Here is a 16633-nt window from a genome sequence, read left to right as displayed (position 1 = left end):
AGAAATCAACATCTACATGGAAATCAAATGCCTCTAGTGCAAGCAATCAAATATAATAAAAAATCCACATCTACACTAAAATCAATATATCTAGTGCAAGCAATCAAATATAATTAGAAAGAAACATCTACACTGAAATCAATGCATCTAGTGTAAGAAATCAAATAGAATTAGAAAACATATACATTAAAATCAATGCATCTAGTGCAAACAATCAGATAGGATTAGAAATCAACAATTATACTAAAATCAATAGATCTAGTGCAAGCAATCAAATAGGATTATATGTCATCATCTACAATGAAATCAATGCATCTAGTGTAAACAGTCAAATATGATTATAGATAAACATCTACACTAGAATCAATGCATCTAGTGCAAGCAATCAAATAGAATTAGAAAACATCTAAACTAAAATCAATGCATCTAGTGCAAGGAATCAAAAAAGATTAGAAGTCAACATCTACACTGAAATTAATGTATCTAGTGCAAAGAATATTCTTCTCCCTCTCCCCCCTCCATGTATATCTAAATCTTCCTCCATCTCTTGGACCTTGTTTGCCTCTCTATCTCACCCTCAAACATACACACACTCTCTCCATATCTCCTTTGTCACTCCCTCTCTATCTCTCCACTTCTCTCTCTCTATGTCTTTCTTCTTCCCTCCTTCTATCCCCTTCCAAATCCATATGTTTGTCCCTCCCTATCTCCTCCTCTCTCTCATCCTTCCTTTCTATCCCTTTCTCTCCCCCCATTTCTCTCTCTCTCTCTCTCTCTCTCTCTCTCTCTCTCTCTCTCTCTCCTTCCAGCCCTGTCACTTTCTCCCTCCTTCTCTCCTTCTCTCTCTCCTCCTATCCCCCCTTTCATCTTTGTGTCTCCCTCTCTCTCTCTATTAGCCTTATATCCCTCTCTCACTCCTCTCCTTCTTTCTCTCTTCATTCCTCCTTTCCCCTTTAATTTTGTTTATCTCCTTCAGTGCAAGAAATCAAATAGGATTAGAAATCATAATATTTATTGAAATCAATGGATCTAGTGCAAGAATATGTCTCCCGCCTCCATCTATATCTATGTCTCCCTCCATATCTCCTTCTTCGTCTCTCTATTTCACGCATGCTATTCACTGGGTTTTCACTCAATGAACCTCTAACATATCACGTGCGTTCATGTCATGCTAAACAACACCCCTAATTTGACTACATATTGGAAAATACCTCTAAAAATCACATTATTTAATCCCCTACCAAGATGAACCCAATATACCTTCGAAATTAAAAAAACCCTACATTCACAAGATATTGTAGGTATCCATTTTTTCATTAACATTTTTTATATCCCTTTATATTTTTTTGTTAACTTTGAGCTCCATTTTTTATACGTATCAATATAAAAACTCTTTACTTCCTAATATATGCGTAATATATTATATCATTTTCTGCTCAATATATATTCCCAAATATGAACCCACGTGGTATGGTATTGCTACTCGAGTGAAGCCCCCGTGATGCTATCTCTCTCCATATTTATCTATCTATCCCTCTCTCTAACTCTATCTTCTTCCCTCTCTTCACCTTCCATCTATATCTCTGTCTCCCCCTATCTCTCTTTGTCTTTCTATTTCACCCCAAAAAAAAAGTACACAATATTTCTCCATATATATGTATCTCTCCCCACTCTTCCTCTCTCTCACACTGTCTCTTCCCCTTCTCTCCCTCTCTCCCCCCTTCTATCTCTCTTCCCTCCTACGCTCCTCGCTCCCTCTCTTTCCATCGCCCTTATCACCTCCTCTCACTCTCTCCATATTTATCTCTATGTGTCTTTCTTCTTACCTTCCTCTCTCCTTCTCCCTCTAACATCCTAGATCTCTTCCTTCCTCTCTCTCCCTTTCTCTCCCACCTCCTACTACCTCTTCCCCTCAACTCTCTCTCTCTCTCTCTCTCTCTCTCTCTCTCTCTCTCTCTCTCTTCTCCCCCTCCACCCCCACTTCTCTCCATATCTCGTTCTTTGTCTCTCTATCTCACCCCCAAGCATAAACACACTCTCTCCATCTCTTCCTTGTCATCACCCCCACTCTCTCTCTCCACTTTTATCTCTCTATGTCTTTCTTCTTCCCTCAATTTCTCTCATTCCAACCCTATCTCTCTACCCCTCCCTCTTTTAAACTTCCTGTCACTCCCTCTATCTCTCCACCTCTACCACTCTATGTCTTTATTCCCTCCCATAGATATCTATAGTTAATATATATCATGATATATTATAATATACAAAATTTAATATTATATTACATTTAATATTGTAATAATTAAAAGTTATTAAGTTGAATAATATTAATATTAATTTGAATTAATCTTTTTGCTTTGATTTAAGAAATGGTAGTGGCTTTAATAAAGAGTAAAGATGTTTAAATTTTTACCTAATTTATACTTTTAATGTGGTAATTTTTTTTTGAAGGTAAATTTATGATCCTTTCAAATATCATATGAGATAATTGTATTTTAATTCTTTTATTTAAACGCGTGAGATAATTGTATTGTAATTTTTTTTTATCTATATGGTTATTTTCATTTTTTTTGGGGCCAATATTACTTCTTCCTATTTTCATTATTATTATTTATTGGAGAGAAGAACATAAACATTATTTAGATTTTTTATTTTTAACTTTGAGCACATACATACTTACACATCGGGGTCATACTGAGCTGTAGAATGTGCCTCTCTGCGCAATGAAGAAAACCTACACTCTCTTTTTTCTTTTTTCTTTTTCTGCTAAAAAAAATTATAATTGTAACATACTATATACATTTATGTCCTCAAATTTGCATTGATCATATTATAGTTGTAACATATGATATACATTTATATACTCAACCTTTAATGAAGCATCTTTAGAGTTGTTTTCTCCCCCTTCCACTACTTGTTCAAACAAAATAAACTTAGGAGAAGAATGTGTTCAAGAATGGGTAATAGATTCACCCATTAAATGCTCTCTATCTTTTGCAATTATTTGCGTTTATAATATATGGTGGGCTTTCACTTAGGTTATTTTCCATGATAAACTATTTTCTTCAGAAATTACTAGTGAGATTATAGAAAAAATTTATAAGGATTTTTATCGGGGTTAAAGGAGAAAGAATGGGAGAAAGAATGCTCGTGTGTCTATCCTCTCGGATCTGGAAAAACAGTTTCTTTAGAGGATTTTGATACGATGACACCTAGGGAGATCCTCCTAAATGTGGAGTAGGTACTACTTTATTTTTTCTCCAAGGTCATAATTATTTTATGTAATATCTAGAACTTATAATAGAAAGGTAGAATTCACTGTCCACAAAGGTGGAATTCACTTCCCTCCCTACTTTTCTACACATAGCTACATATCTCGGAGTTAAAAATTCAAAGAGATATCATTAGAAATAGATTTTATAAATGAGGATATTTTCCCCACAAAGAACACATTGAGAAAACTCAACCAGTATGCACAAATAACCAAGGAATTTCTTTTTTAAATTAATATATATTTTTTATGGAGAAGGAATATTTATATCCTCAATATTTTATTGATTATAATATTAATAAATGTTGCAAGGCAGGTTAGTCTTTGCCAATTAAGTGGAAATTATGCTTTTATAAAAATTGAAAATTGATATATGGAATGGAAAAATTAATTGCTATGGGGCAAGGATGTTACATAAATTTTGGTGGGACTTTGAACATTTACATTTTTACTCCTAGTTATCGAACTAATAAATATCACAAATAATGGTCTGAAATGGTAAGTATATTTAAGTACATCTCATTCCTATCCATGTTTTATGCAAATACTTTCTTAAATTATGGTGGGCACTGAGTAATGGTAACTTGAGTATGAACTATTTTCAAAGATTTTAATTTTGGTTTGTTTTAATATGAAGTTTAACAATGAAAAATCACTCCACAAATATATAGAATTCATGGTATAAATATTGATATTGCATAAAAAAATTATGGAATAAAAAAAACCTTTAAATTACTAGACCAATCAAATGTGTGAAAAATATTTCTAACAATAATATGTGTGAGTGTGTGTGTGTGTGTGTGTTAAACATTATAAGTTACATTGGTCAGGGACTAATAACCTATAACTAATTATGTATTCATTTAAAATATTCAATGGCTCAACATTTCAAAAGATAGTTAAGTTGTATCTTCAAATATATAGTTTATATGTGTGTGGATATGTAGAATATGCTATAAATAACTTAGAATATTATTCTTTAGTATATATAAATAGTTAATTATGAAATGTTGATAGATGGAACCAACATAAAGAATAAATTTACATTAAACCATTAAATAAATTATAATGAAATATGTAAAAGTATGTCATGGTAATTAATAGTTTAAAATAATTTAAAGCTATCTTAATATATACATGTATGTATTTATTGACATTACCCTAGATCCATCTTAACCCCAGATCTATCAAGCGCCGAGAGGGATCAAATATCTCGAGGTGAAAATCCATTTTTTGAGTGTAAAACTTGAGGAAATGTTTGCACCTTGAGATATTTGGTCCCTCTCGGTTCTTAATAGATATAGGGTTAAGATGGATCTAGGCTGGTTTCAGTCGTGCATGGTCATATAAAAGTTGTTGAACATCTAATTATTCTTATCATTTCAAATATGTTAAATATGTCTAAGATTAATTTGGTCAATTTAGTTTTAAATTTTCTTAGTTACCTCAGTTTGTTGAGATGAGAGAGACTGCTAGTAACTTGAATGATGAAGTAAAAAATTTGAATACAAAGTGACAATGTAACAATGTTGAATGATAGAAAATGCGAATAATAAGATTGTAATCAATTACAAACAATCTTCATAATCTCAAACTATTTTCTTCTATTGTTCTGTTGTAGTGGCTACAACCACCCTCCAAAATTTTTCCATAAATTTGTTTTGGAGCCTCCCTACCAACCATCCTAGCAACATGTCTTGCACTATCAAGTACATAGGCTTCATCATTTTTTCAGTGGCTTTCCAACCTATGCATGTCGATATTGTTGGGTTGTGTTATATTCTTTCCACGACTAACCTACGTAGTTGAACAGGGGGTTAGAGGGGGGCGGTAGCCCCCCTTCATTGCGCCGATTGCGCAGCGGGGGGGTCACAGGGGGGGTGGCAGCCCCCCCTGTCCAGGGGGTTTGAGGGGGCGGGTAGCCCCCCTCTACGGGGTCCGGTGCAGCGCCCCGGGAAAAAAAAATTTGGACCCTATATTAGGTTGGGCGAACCTACCTATGGTTTTGTGCATGATTTTCGCACATGGTATTGGATGCGATGGTTTTTCGGTCCATGTTATTGGATGCTTCGGCATGTATAAATATGTATTCTAACATTGAAAGGAACATAATGAAAAATCAAGTTGGTAGTCCCGGTTTTGGGATCCAGGAAAAAATCTTTGTGCATATGTGTTTTATGGGTTATGCTCTCGCATTGTTTATTTTCTTTGTTTAAGAATTCGTATGCAGGTAATTTCTGTATAGGGTTAAAACCTACATTTGGTATCAGAGCTGTTTTGGCTTCAAGGGGACGCCTTTGTTGCTGAGGGGTTTCGCTCGGGCCTGTGGTAGACCCTATTCAGTGGGAGATCTGCGAGATCGATTCTGGTGGTGAAAGAAGATGGCGAGCAGTGGAAAGATCGAGATTGAGAAGTTCAATGGTCAGAATTTTGAGTTGTGGAAACTCAAGATGGAGGATCTGTTGGTGGATAAAGATCAGTGGATCGCGATAGATCCGGGTACTAAACCATCGGGAGTGACTGATGAAGAATGGAAGAAGTTGGATTGGAAGGCAAAGAGCACAATACGATTGTGTGTCTCAGATTCAGTATTGTTGAATGTATCAAGGGAAGCTACGGTGAAGGCTTTGTGGGTCAAGTTAGGGACTTTGTACCAATCTAAGTCTCTGGTGAATAAATTGTTCCTGCGGAAAAAGATGTATAACCTGAGGATGAAAGACTGAGACTCGGTGACAGAGCATCTGAATGCGTTTAATACTGTGGTAAGTCAGTTATTATCTGTTGATATTAAAATTTCAGATGAAGATAAGTGCATCAGTCTATTGTGTTCTCTACCAGATTCGTGGGATAGTCTGGTTATTGCAATAGGTAGCAATGCAACTGCTTTGCAGTTTGATGAAATAGTCTCAGCCTTGCTGACGGAGGAGATGAGACGAAAGAATATGGACAACCAGAATGGTGATGCCTTGTCTGTACGAGGACGGTCCCAGAACAGGAACAAAAATAAGTCATCGAGTGGGAGATCTAAATCTAGAGGGAGATCTAAATCTCCAGGAAAACCTACAAAGGTGGTGGCTGGAAATGCGGAAAGGAAGGACACTTCAGAAGGGATTGTAAATCTAAAGCTCCTGATAAAGGAAAGGGATCTGATGATGCTCCTTCTACAGAGGCGAAAACCACCTCAGATGAAGGTGGGGATGTGTACTTGGCTTCTTCAAGTACACATGTAGATCATGAGGCATGGTTGATTGACTCAGGTGCATCCTTTCACCTCACTCCCCATAGAGAGTGGTTCTGCGAGTATGAGAAATACGATGGTGGTGATGTCTTCTTAGGAGATGATAGGAAGGCAAGAATCATTGGTCGGGGAAAAGTAAAGTTGAAGTTGCAAGGTGGAAGGGTTAGAACACTTCCGGGTGTTCTACATATTCCTGCATTGGCCAGAAATCTGATTTTTGTAAGCAAGTTGGATGATGCAGGTGTAAAGACGGTGTTCGAGAAAGATACCAGCAAGATGGTTCGAGAGCACTGATATTGATGCGGGGAGTTCGGATTGGAACTCTGTACAAACTGCAAGGTAGCACTGTTGTTGACGGGTGCAATAGTTCTATGGTTCCTGAAAATGGAGTAGAAAATCTAGTAGTCTCTGGAGAGAAGACCATGTTGTGGCATCAAAGGCTTGGACATATTGGAGAGAAGGGACTTCGAATACTTCATGGTAAAGGTATGGTAGAAGGTATGAATGATAGCTCTCTGGGTTTTGATTTCTGTGAAAATTGTGTGTATGGGAAGCAGAATCGAGTGAGTTTCCCCTCTGGTGGTAAGAGGACGAAACAGATATTAGATCTTGTGCATAGTGATGTGTTTGGACCTGTGAAGGTTCCATCACTGGGTAAGTCTGTGTACTATGTATCATTCATAGATGATTTCTCAAGGAATACATGGATATATTTCCTTAAGAAGAAATCTGAAGTCTTTGACAGGTTTAAAGAATTTAAGGCTCTGGTGGAAAATCAGACAGAGAAGAAGATAAAGGTGCTGAGGACAGATAATGGTAGAGAATTTTGCAGCAAGGAATTTGAAGAATTTTGTAAGAAGTGTGGTATAGCACGGCAGAATACTACTCCATATACACCTCAGCAAAATGGAGTCGCAGAAAGAATGAACAAGACGTTGATGGAAAGGGCAAGAAGCATGCTCAGTGGTGCCGGGTTAGGACAGGAATTCTGGCAGAGGCGGTGGATACTGCATGTTACCTGATCAACAGATCACCTTCATCAGCGTTGGAGGATAAGACTCCACAAGAAGTATGGACTGGTAAGAAACCCACTCTTTCACATCTGAGGGTATTTGGATGTGTTGCATATGTACATGTTCCAAAGGAGAAACGAACCAAGTTGGATAGTAAATCGGAAAAGTGCATCTTTATTCGGTATAAGGATGGTTTAAAGGGTTATAAGCTTTGGAACCCAGTCACACGGAAGGTTGTGTACAACCGAGATGTGGTGTTCAGAGAGGTAAAAGATGTTATTCAACATGAAGTCCAACCAAAGGAACCTGAGAAGATAGAGTTTGAGCCATAGGAGGAAGAATCAGACTCTGCAGCAGAGGAGGAATCAGAAGATGAAGAGCCACTAACTCCGGCTGTGAGAAGATCAGGTCAAGAAAGAAGGCAGCCAGAAAGGTATAGTCCATCTGCTTTCAGTTCAAATTTTGCTTTGTCTGTTATTGATGATGATCCCAGAACTGTGAAGGAAGCAGTGGATTCAGAGGATGGAAAACTCTGGAAAGAGGCCATGGTTGATGAAATGGCATCTTTGCACAAAAATGAGGCTTGGGATCTGGTAGAGTTGCCGGCTGGAAGGAAACCCATTGGAAGCAAATGGGTGTTCAAGAAGAAGACTAATGCAGAAGGAAAGGTGGAGAAATAAAAAGCTCATTTGGTAGCAAAAGGTTATTCCCAGGTGCCGGGAATTGATTTTGGTGATATTTTTTCTCTTGTTGCCAAGGTAGCTTCTATTAGATTACTTTTATCTGTTGCTGCTGCTTTTGATTTTGAGGTAGAACAGATGGATGTGAAGACAACATTTCTTCACGGGGATTTGGAAGAGGAAATCTACATGAAGCAACCTGAAGGCTTTGTGGTGAAGGGTAAGAAAGAACTGGTATGCAAGTTAAAGAAGTCTTTGTATGGGTTAAAACAGTCACCAAGGATGTGGTATCAGAAATTTGATACATTTATACGGGGACTTGGCTTCACCAGAAGTAAAGCAGATCATTGTGTGTATTTTAAATTAATTGGTGACCGTGTTATTTATCTGGTCTTGTATGTGGATGATATGTTGCTAGTTGGAAATGACAAAGAAATTATCTAGGATTTGAAGACCCAATTGTCCTCCAAATTTGACATGAAAGATCTTGGTGCTGCAAACTATATTTTGGGCATGGAAATTAAAAGAGATCGGGCAAAGAGGAAGCTCTGGTTAAACCAGAGGAAGTATGTCGAGACAATACTGCAGAGGTTTAATATGCAGGATAGTAAATCGGTGAAGGTTCCTATTCCTGTAGGTGTGAGGTTATCTGCTGAACAGTGTCCCAAGACACAAGAAGAGGAAGAGGACATGTCCCGTGTTCCATATGCAAGTGCAGTCGGTAGCCTGATGTATGCAATGGTCTATACTAGACCAAACATTGCACATGCAGTGGGAGTATTGAGCAGGTTTATGTCAAAACTTGGGAAGGAGCACTAGACAGCAGTGAAGCGGGTTTTCAGGTATTTGCGTGGCACTAGTGATTATGGTTTGTGATACCAAGGAAGACCAGGATTGGACAGAGTGTTGGATATTCATGGTTTTGTTGATGCAGACTGGGCTGGAGATCTGGATCAGAGAAGATATACAAGTGGGTATGTGTTTAACCTATTTGGAGGTGCAGTCAGTTGGATGAGTAAGAAACAATCTGTAGTGGCACTATCAACTACAGAGGCAGAATACATGGCAGCCACTCATGCAAGCAAGGAAGCAATTTGGTTGCAGAGATTGTGTTCAAGTATGGGGTTAGTACAGGGAGCTATAAGAATAGACTGTGACAGCCAAAGTGCAATTTTCTTGGCAAAGAACCCTGCTTATCATTCAAAGACAAAGCACATTGATGTTCAGTATCACTTTGTGAGGGATATGATAGAAGACAAAAAGGTGTTGCTGGTAAAGGTGGACACTTTGAAGAATACTGCAGATGCATTGACAAAATCTGTGAGCTCTGAGAAGTTCTCTTGGTGTAGAGAAACAATGGGTGTTTCAAGGCTGGAAAAATGACTAAGCTCTCCTGTGGCCCCTTGTGGAAAGAAAACGACAAGTGGGAGATTGTTGGGTTGTGTTAGAGGGGGGCGGTAGCCCCCCTTCGTTGCGCCGATTGCGCAGCGGGGGGGTCATAGCGGGGGCGGCAGCCCCCCCTGTCCAGGGGGTTTGAGCGGGGCGGGTAGCCCCCTGTCTAGTCAATTTAATGTCTTAAATTGCTCTACATAAATTATCAATCCGGGTATCGTAAACTGATGAAGTGTGGTGAACTATATGTGCTTAGTTAACCTTTCTCTTACTTCATTGTTTTATAGTTTATGTTGTTTTTGGGGTTTTGTTCTTACATGCAATAATCAAATAATGAGAGAATGACTATGAGACCCAGTATCCTTGTTGCTGCAGCAAAAGGACAAGATGATTCTATCACGTCATTAGTTCATTAGAAGGCTATGTGCATCATTAATCTACAATCAACTTGAAGGCATGCAGTAATTCAAACTGTACATTAAACTTGCAAAGAAAGAGCTTGAAAGAAATAACTTGAAATGAAACTGAAAGCAAAGCATAAAAACCACTTTCTAATGGCACTAGTCACTACTCATGCTGCTGCAAAAAAATAAGAAAAACTACTTTAAAGACCAGTTATAATGTTCAACTCTTCTTAACTCTCTGCTTCCAACATATGGGATTATGTGAAACACGATTAAGAAGTAGTTAGAAATAAGTCTAAAAAGTAATCAAAATAAGAAAAATCCACTTTAAAGACCAGTTATAATGTTCAACTCTTCCTAACTCTCTGCTTCCAACATATGGGATTATGTGAAACACGATTAAGAAGTAGTTAGAGATTAGTCTAAAAAGTACTCAAAGCAAGCTGTAATTTATTAATATTCTGATCTCTTAAAGATGAACAACTTATGATAAAGAGACCATCAATATGTTAGCATACAACTTGAGAAACGAAACTAGAAATCAAGCTAGAAAAATAAAATAAAGGCAGCAACTTATGAATATGACAACTGAAAATACCATTAGAGATAAAGCAAATACAACAAAGACACACAATCCCGGGAGAAAATAAAATGCAGTAATTCAAACTGTACAAGGCAGGGGCCCCCTACTACCTATGAAATCAAAGCAAAATTAAACACACTTGCATAAATTAAAATTGCATGAATGAAAATCTAATCTACCTTACATTCTACAAAGCAATATTTACAAAATGAAATCTAATCTACTTACATCCTAATATGCTCCATGACATCTACTTCACATCTCCTTCCATGTTGATAACATCAAAGCTTTATTCAATTTCTTCAAAAGTGCAAAGTACAACAAAGCTCTCCAAAGCTTTCAAAATCCATGGGACTAACAAGCTAAAAGGACTAAGAAAAGACTAAAGAAAAGACTAGCAAATGAAGGAGAGAGATCTCCTATTTATACAAAAAGATGAGAGCCATCTCATTAATGATAGTCCATGAATCTCTCCCTCTACCTCTAGAGTCCTAATCAAAATAGGAACTGATAAGACACATGTCTTTTTAGAGTTACAATACAATTAGGAGATGTGACACATATCCTCATGATCCCATGATTTTTTCCAACCAAATTCGAATTTGGCCTTAGAGTGCCACATAAGGGTCTTCTAGAAGCCTCCTTTCAACCTACACATGTCAACAATCTCAACCCATTTGTTAGGTATAAGCATATGCACATTATTTTCTAATGTTTAACCACAAATTCACTTAAAAGGCTTAGAAATAATAAATATTGGAAAAGCATAAAGGTGGCCCAATGATAATGAAAGTGGGATGAATGTGGTGACATAGTAGTGAAATGGAGGTGATATAATGGACATAATAGTGAAAGTGTAATGCAAATGAATGACATTTTCAAGACTCAACATACCCCCCAACTGAAGCTATTGCATGTCCTCATGCAATATATATTACATTAACTCTTTTGATCCTTGAGCTTTGGCTTAACTTTGCATGATATCATTTGATAACTCCATATTTCTGCAAAGTGTTTCACTTGAATTGCAACATGGTTGGTTCTTGTGTTACAACCATTTTTTTGTTGCCTTCTATTTTGATCTTTGAACTTTGCATAATGATATTTTGATTATTGTTGCAAAGTATATCTTTATTGGATTGCATGATGGTTGGTTCTTGTGTGACAACCATGATTTTGTTTGTATCCAATTTATCCTTTAAGCACTTTTTTTTCAAAAGCCATTGTATGCTCATAATAGCAATGTAATAATTAATATATGTTGGAAGTATGTGATCTCTTGAATATGATATGGACATGGCAAGATATGAATATGAATGTATTCCCCCCCCCCAACTGATGGTATTGGCAATTTTATGAAATGAGGAAGAGAAATGTTTTTCCAACAATTATCATTCTAGCTTTTTATGGAATTCTGTGGTTAAAAGTTAGAAAATTCCGTACCTTCACTTACCCTTTGGAATGGATGAGCTGTATGTGTGGTGGCTGAAAACTTCTGATCATTTTCTTCTTCAAGTGGCTGATCAAGAGGAGTCATGGATAGAGAGATAAGATGACTTTTTATTGCTTCTACTAAAACTTGCTGAATCTGCTCCAAAATGCTGAAAATAATAGTCTTCATGTCTTCAAAACTCTTTGGCACAATTCCTACTATGTGAAAAGATGTTCTGATGTCGAACATAGTAGGAAATTTTTGGCTTAGTGGCCATTAATGGATGCCACTAGTCAACACGAGAACTCTCACCATTGATGACAATGAGAGTCAAGATGCCCAAACACATCTTGCTAGGTACGAATGAATTTGCTGATGTCGAGTCACCTAGAAGATCTAACGAACAAGGGACATTAATGTATTCCCATTGTTTGTCAGCATGAGGACTTGCCATTAAGGCATGCAAGCCTCAAGGTGTTTTTACAAAGAACTTAGACTCAAAGGACTATGGACTCAATAATTTGCATTGAAGCAGGGCTTATTTGCAGAATGAAAATGACAAGGAATGGAAGCTGAAAATGGAAGATGGCAATGGAGAGTAGAAATGACAATGGGCAATAAGCATATGAATGAGCCTCTTACTTTTATTTGTGGGTTATGAATGGACAAAAAGAGATGGAAAATGTATGTGAATGTAAATGGAAAATATGGAGGAAAATGAGGTGAATGGTTTATTATGAAGTATGGATGTGATGGATGGATGTGATGGAGACAATAGTATCTGAAGGTTTTTCAAGTGTTTGGATCTGATTTTGCATCAGCATATTTCCTCTTTGTTGTTGATCATCCTCTTATGAAACAAATTGGTCTCTTAGAGAGACACCATTCTCTTGTAGCCATTTGTCCTTCCTCCTGGAACCTGCAAAAAAAACTAATACTTCTTCTGCAATGGAATGTAAGATTATCAAAAGAGAGAGGTGATCAATCTCTCTAGTTATGATATTTACACACAAAACAAAGAATTTGTATTAATGAAACAAGTTCTCAAAGGAAAAATCAAAAGAATTTATACCTGCTTTGGAATTAGTGCCTCAAGTTGATGTTGCTTCTTTTCAGCAATTTATTTCATTATTTGCCATTTCAAACTCTAATGATATATTTCTCATTGTATAGATCTTGTTGAGATCTTTCCATTGGTACTTAAATCATCAAAATCTGATTTTGTATGAGAAAGATAGGCTAATTTGAACAATGAGGTTTTTCTGGCTGCGGAATTGGGGAACAACTGCGGAATTGGACTTTAGCTGCGGAATGTGTACAGTTCTGTAGCTAAAAATATTGAATAAAAAGTTAGCCATTCATCTTTCATTATCAGTCCAAAATTAATCAATACCTTCAGAAAAGTGAGAAAATAACTTGTTCATTTCATTGATTCAAAATTATTATTTTTTCTTGACATGCAGCGACTCAGTGTGGCGACTCAATGTGGCGACTTTGTGATAACACACAATTTGACTTCCCTTTGACCGGGGTTTTTTTCATCAAATTTGACCGAATGAATAGGACACCATCCATGTACTGACACTTCCCTAGCTACCCATGTGACTTGTTTTTCCTGATGACACCTGCAACCTAGAGTTTAACAAAACAGCTGCGAAATCTGGGATTGGCTGCGGAAACGCTGTATTGGCTGCGGAAATATTGTATTGGCTGCGGAAAGTGCAGAGTGTAGTAATTACAACAAAAACCTCAGATCATATCAGGGGATCATATGACAAAAAGTCCATAACAAAATTATTTTGATCCTTTGGAGTCCAAATCTTAATGTTTTGTTGTTTTTTTTTTTCTTTGTGACATGAATTTCCTATATGGGAAGATGACCGCATCATTCTCTGCTCTCTCAAAGGCAGCAACAGCAGAGTATATCTCTCAAGGGCAGCAACAGCAGATTTTGTAACAGCAAAAAGCAACAGCACCTGGTGAAGAGGTAGGCATTATGGACATGGGCTTTTTCGTCAATAATATTGATGCAAGATTAATTTAGTAGGATAGCCATAACAGGTTGCCCATATGTAGCAGAGCCATAACCAAAACAAAATTCATGTAAAGTGGCTATAAGATGGTTACAAATGACGGCATGTACAAGTTCAACCTGTTCTCGAACTTCATTTGACAATTCAAGTTCTACATAAGCCAATTCACTTAAAGCCTGCTCCAACTGAGTAGTTACATTGTGAAATTTGCCTGCGGCTTGCTATGAACAACTTCTTGCTCTCGTGGCAAAACTTGAGGGTCTCCACAACATTTTAAGAGCCAAGCGCAGAGATGACAAGGGTATTATCCTTAAGCAGGGAATCCGTCAAACATGATTTTCTCCCAACATCTAACCGACAACGATTTCATGGAATTTAATGGCAGAGAGTCGTGTTCAATTGGAACACGTCTCCAAACAGGTTGAGTTTAATGAGAGGGAAGGTGTGTAATCAGATTTCAGATGCCAGCAATATACAATGATTCCTAATTAGAATTCCTTCCCTCAGGCACGCGGAGTTAATCCATTAATCAAACTATCAGTTTAATAACTCAATTTTTTCACGCGGCGACAAAAAAGAGGTTCCAAAGAACCGAAGATTTCTCCCAGACCGCCACGAATTTCCTCAAACGGTTTCTGGGTTATCTAAGTAACCCACCTACCAAAAAAACCCATGTTTTTGTTTTCCTAAATTCGTCTCTGTTTGAGAGAATCAAAGGTGTGAAGTTTGTCATTTTTTCAGGTTTACGTTTTTTTCTGAGTTAACAGTTCTGCATTCGGCTGTGAAATTGATTTTGATTTTTTTTTTTTTATATGGAATACTTTGGAGGAGAGGCAGCTGAAGGATCTGATCAAGAAGCATTCCGAGTTCATTAGCTACCTCATTTATTTGTGGACTGAGACTCAGAAAAATTGCATCCATTCAAAGTTAAGAATTCAATAGCAGGTTTGGATACATGACCAGCACCAAGAATAAGAACTGCAAATTTCTTATTAGAATTCTCTTTTATTCGCAATGAATTATCCTTCGACACTCTATTTCTTACAGAAGACTCCTTTATTTCCTTTTTCATGCCCCAATTTCCACGCTCATTATCAGAGTTAGCTACAGCAGCCAGCAAGTCCACAATATGAGCCAGGAGATCCTTGCATTTTTAAAACAACGACTTAAGAATTTTGTTGAATTTACAGCTCAGGTTGTTTATATCACAGGTTTTGTAGGTGGCGGAAATCTAAGTGGCGGCAATTGAGCTTATTGATTCATTCTAACTCAGATCAATCTCCAAATAATTATGGTGAATGCTGAACTCATCCCATGAAGTAGACCTGTAATCTGATGGATATAATGGCAGAGGAAATTGGCTCCAACAGTAAGAGGATTTGACCCCTGAAATAAGATAAAATTCAGCTAACAAATTTGTCCTTTTGTCAGCAAATGTAATCAGCTTACATGCTCTCGCCCTTGGAGAAAAATGACTACTCTGCCCTTAATAATTTAATGGATCACCAGAGGCTACCTTCAAGAATTCGACCCTCTGTTTCTAATCGATAATGTAGCTATCCAAAGGTGAAATCAACTCAAAAATCTGCCACTAAATGATGGATGCCTCCTACAGGAATCAACAGGTCAAAGCTTGAACAGGGAGGCATATATTTTTTTTATTGAAGCCACAGTGAAAACTAAGAATGGAGATAGCCATAGATTGTTTTTCTCTCTTTTTTTTCTTCTCTGAAATTGTAAAATTTTATAAAAAAGGATTAATGATTTTCAATTTCAGGCAGCAAATACTTCAAGAAAAACATGCTAAAAACAAGACTTTGACTGAGGTCCTAGGCTGATTTTTCACCGATCTGAGATGGGTGACTAGGATAGGATCCATGTCGGGACAATTCTGGAGATGCCCATGTGGTCGGTTTTTTCATTAGATGCCTGTAACCTGCTAAACCTTGAAACAACTGTGGAATTGTCAGCTAGCTGCGGAATTGTCAGATAGCTGCGGAATCAGGGCAGTTTCTGCAGCTAAGTTGCAAAACCTTATTTGAACAGGATACAGTGTTTTGAAGACCACTACAAAGCATAACCAGACAATTTTGGACAATTTGAACCTATCAAAGCAGTTGAGTTTCATTTTTTTTTTTTTTATTGAATCAATTGAAATGTTGAAGTTTATTTTGTCTCCCTTTTTTCTTTTTTCTTTTTTTTCTTTTTTTTACATAATAATTCTTTTTCTGATCCTCCAGATCACACAAAGTGCAAGAGGAGAGCATACTCAAGAATCATTAACTTTTTTCTACTTAAAAATCCTTTTTCTGATCCTCTAGATCACACAAAGTGCAGGAGGAGAGCATACTCAAGAATTGTTAATTTTTTTACATAATAATTCTTTTTCTGATCCTCCAGATCACACAAAGTGCAGGAGGAGAGCATACTCAAGAATTGTTAATTTTTTTTTCAGATTTAAGAAATAAGGTCTCCTAATTACACTTCCCCGGCAACGGCGCCAAAATGTCTAGTCAATTTAATGTCTTAAATTGCTCTACATAAATTATCAATCCGGGTATCGTAAACTGATGAAGTGTGGTGCACTATA

This window comes from Pinus tabuliformis, chromosome 6, assembly GCF_031772625.1.
Source record: "Pinus tabuliformis cultivar Carrire ecotype Pingquan chromosome 6, CPIR1, whole genome shotgun sequence".
In the NCBI taxonomy this organism is placed as follows: Eukaryota; Viridiplantae; Streptophyta; class Pinopsida; order Pinales; family Pinaceae; genus Pinus; species Pinus tabuliformis.
The sequence above is the reverse complement of the archived record's forward strand: the minus strand, read 5'-3'. Positions refer to the sequence as shown.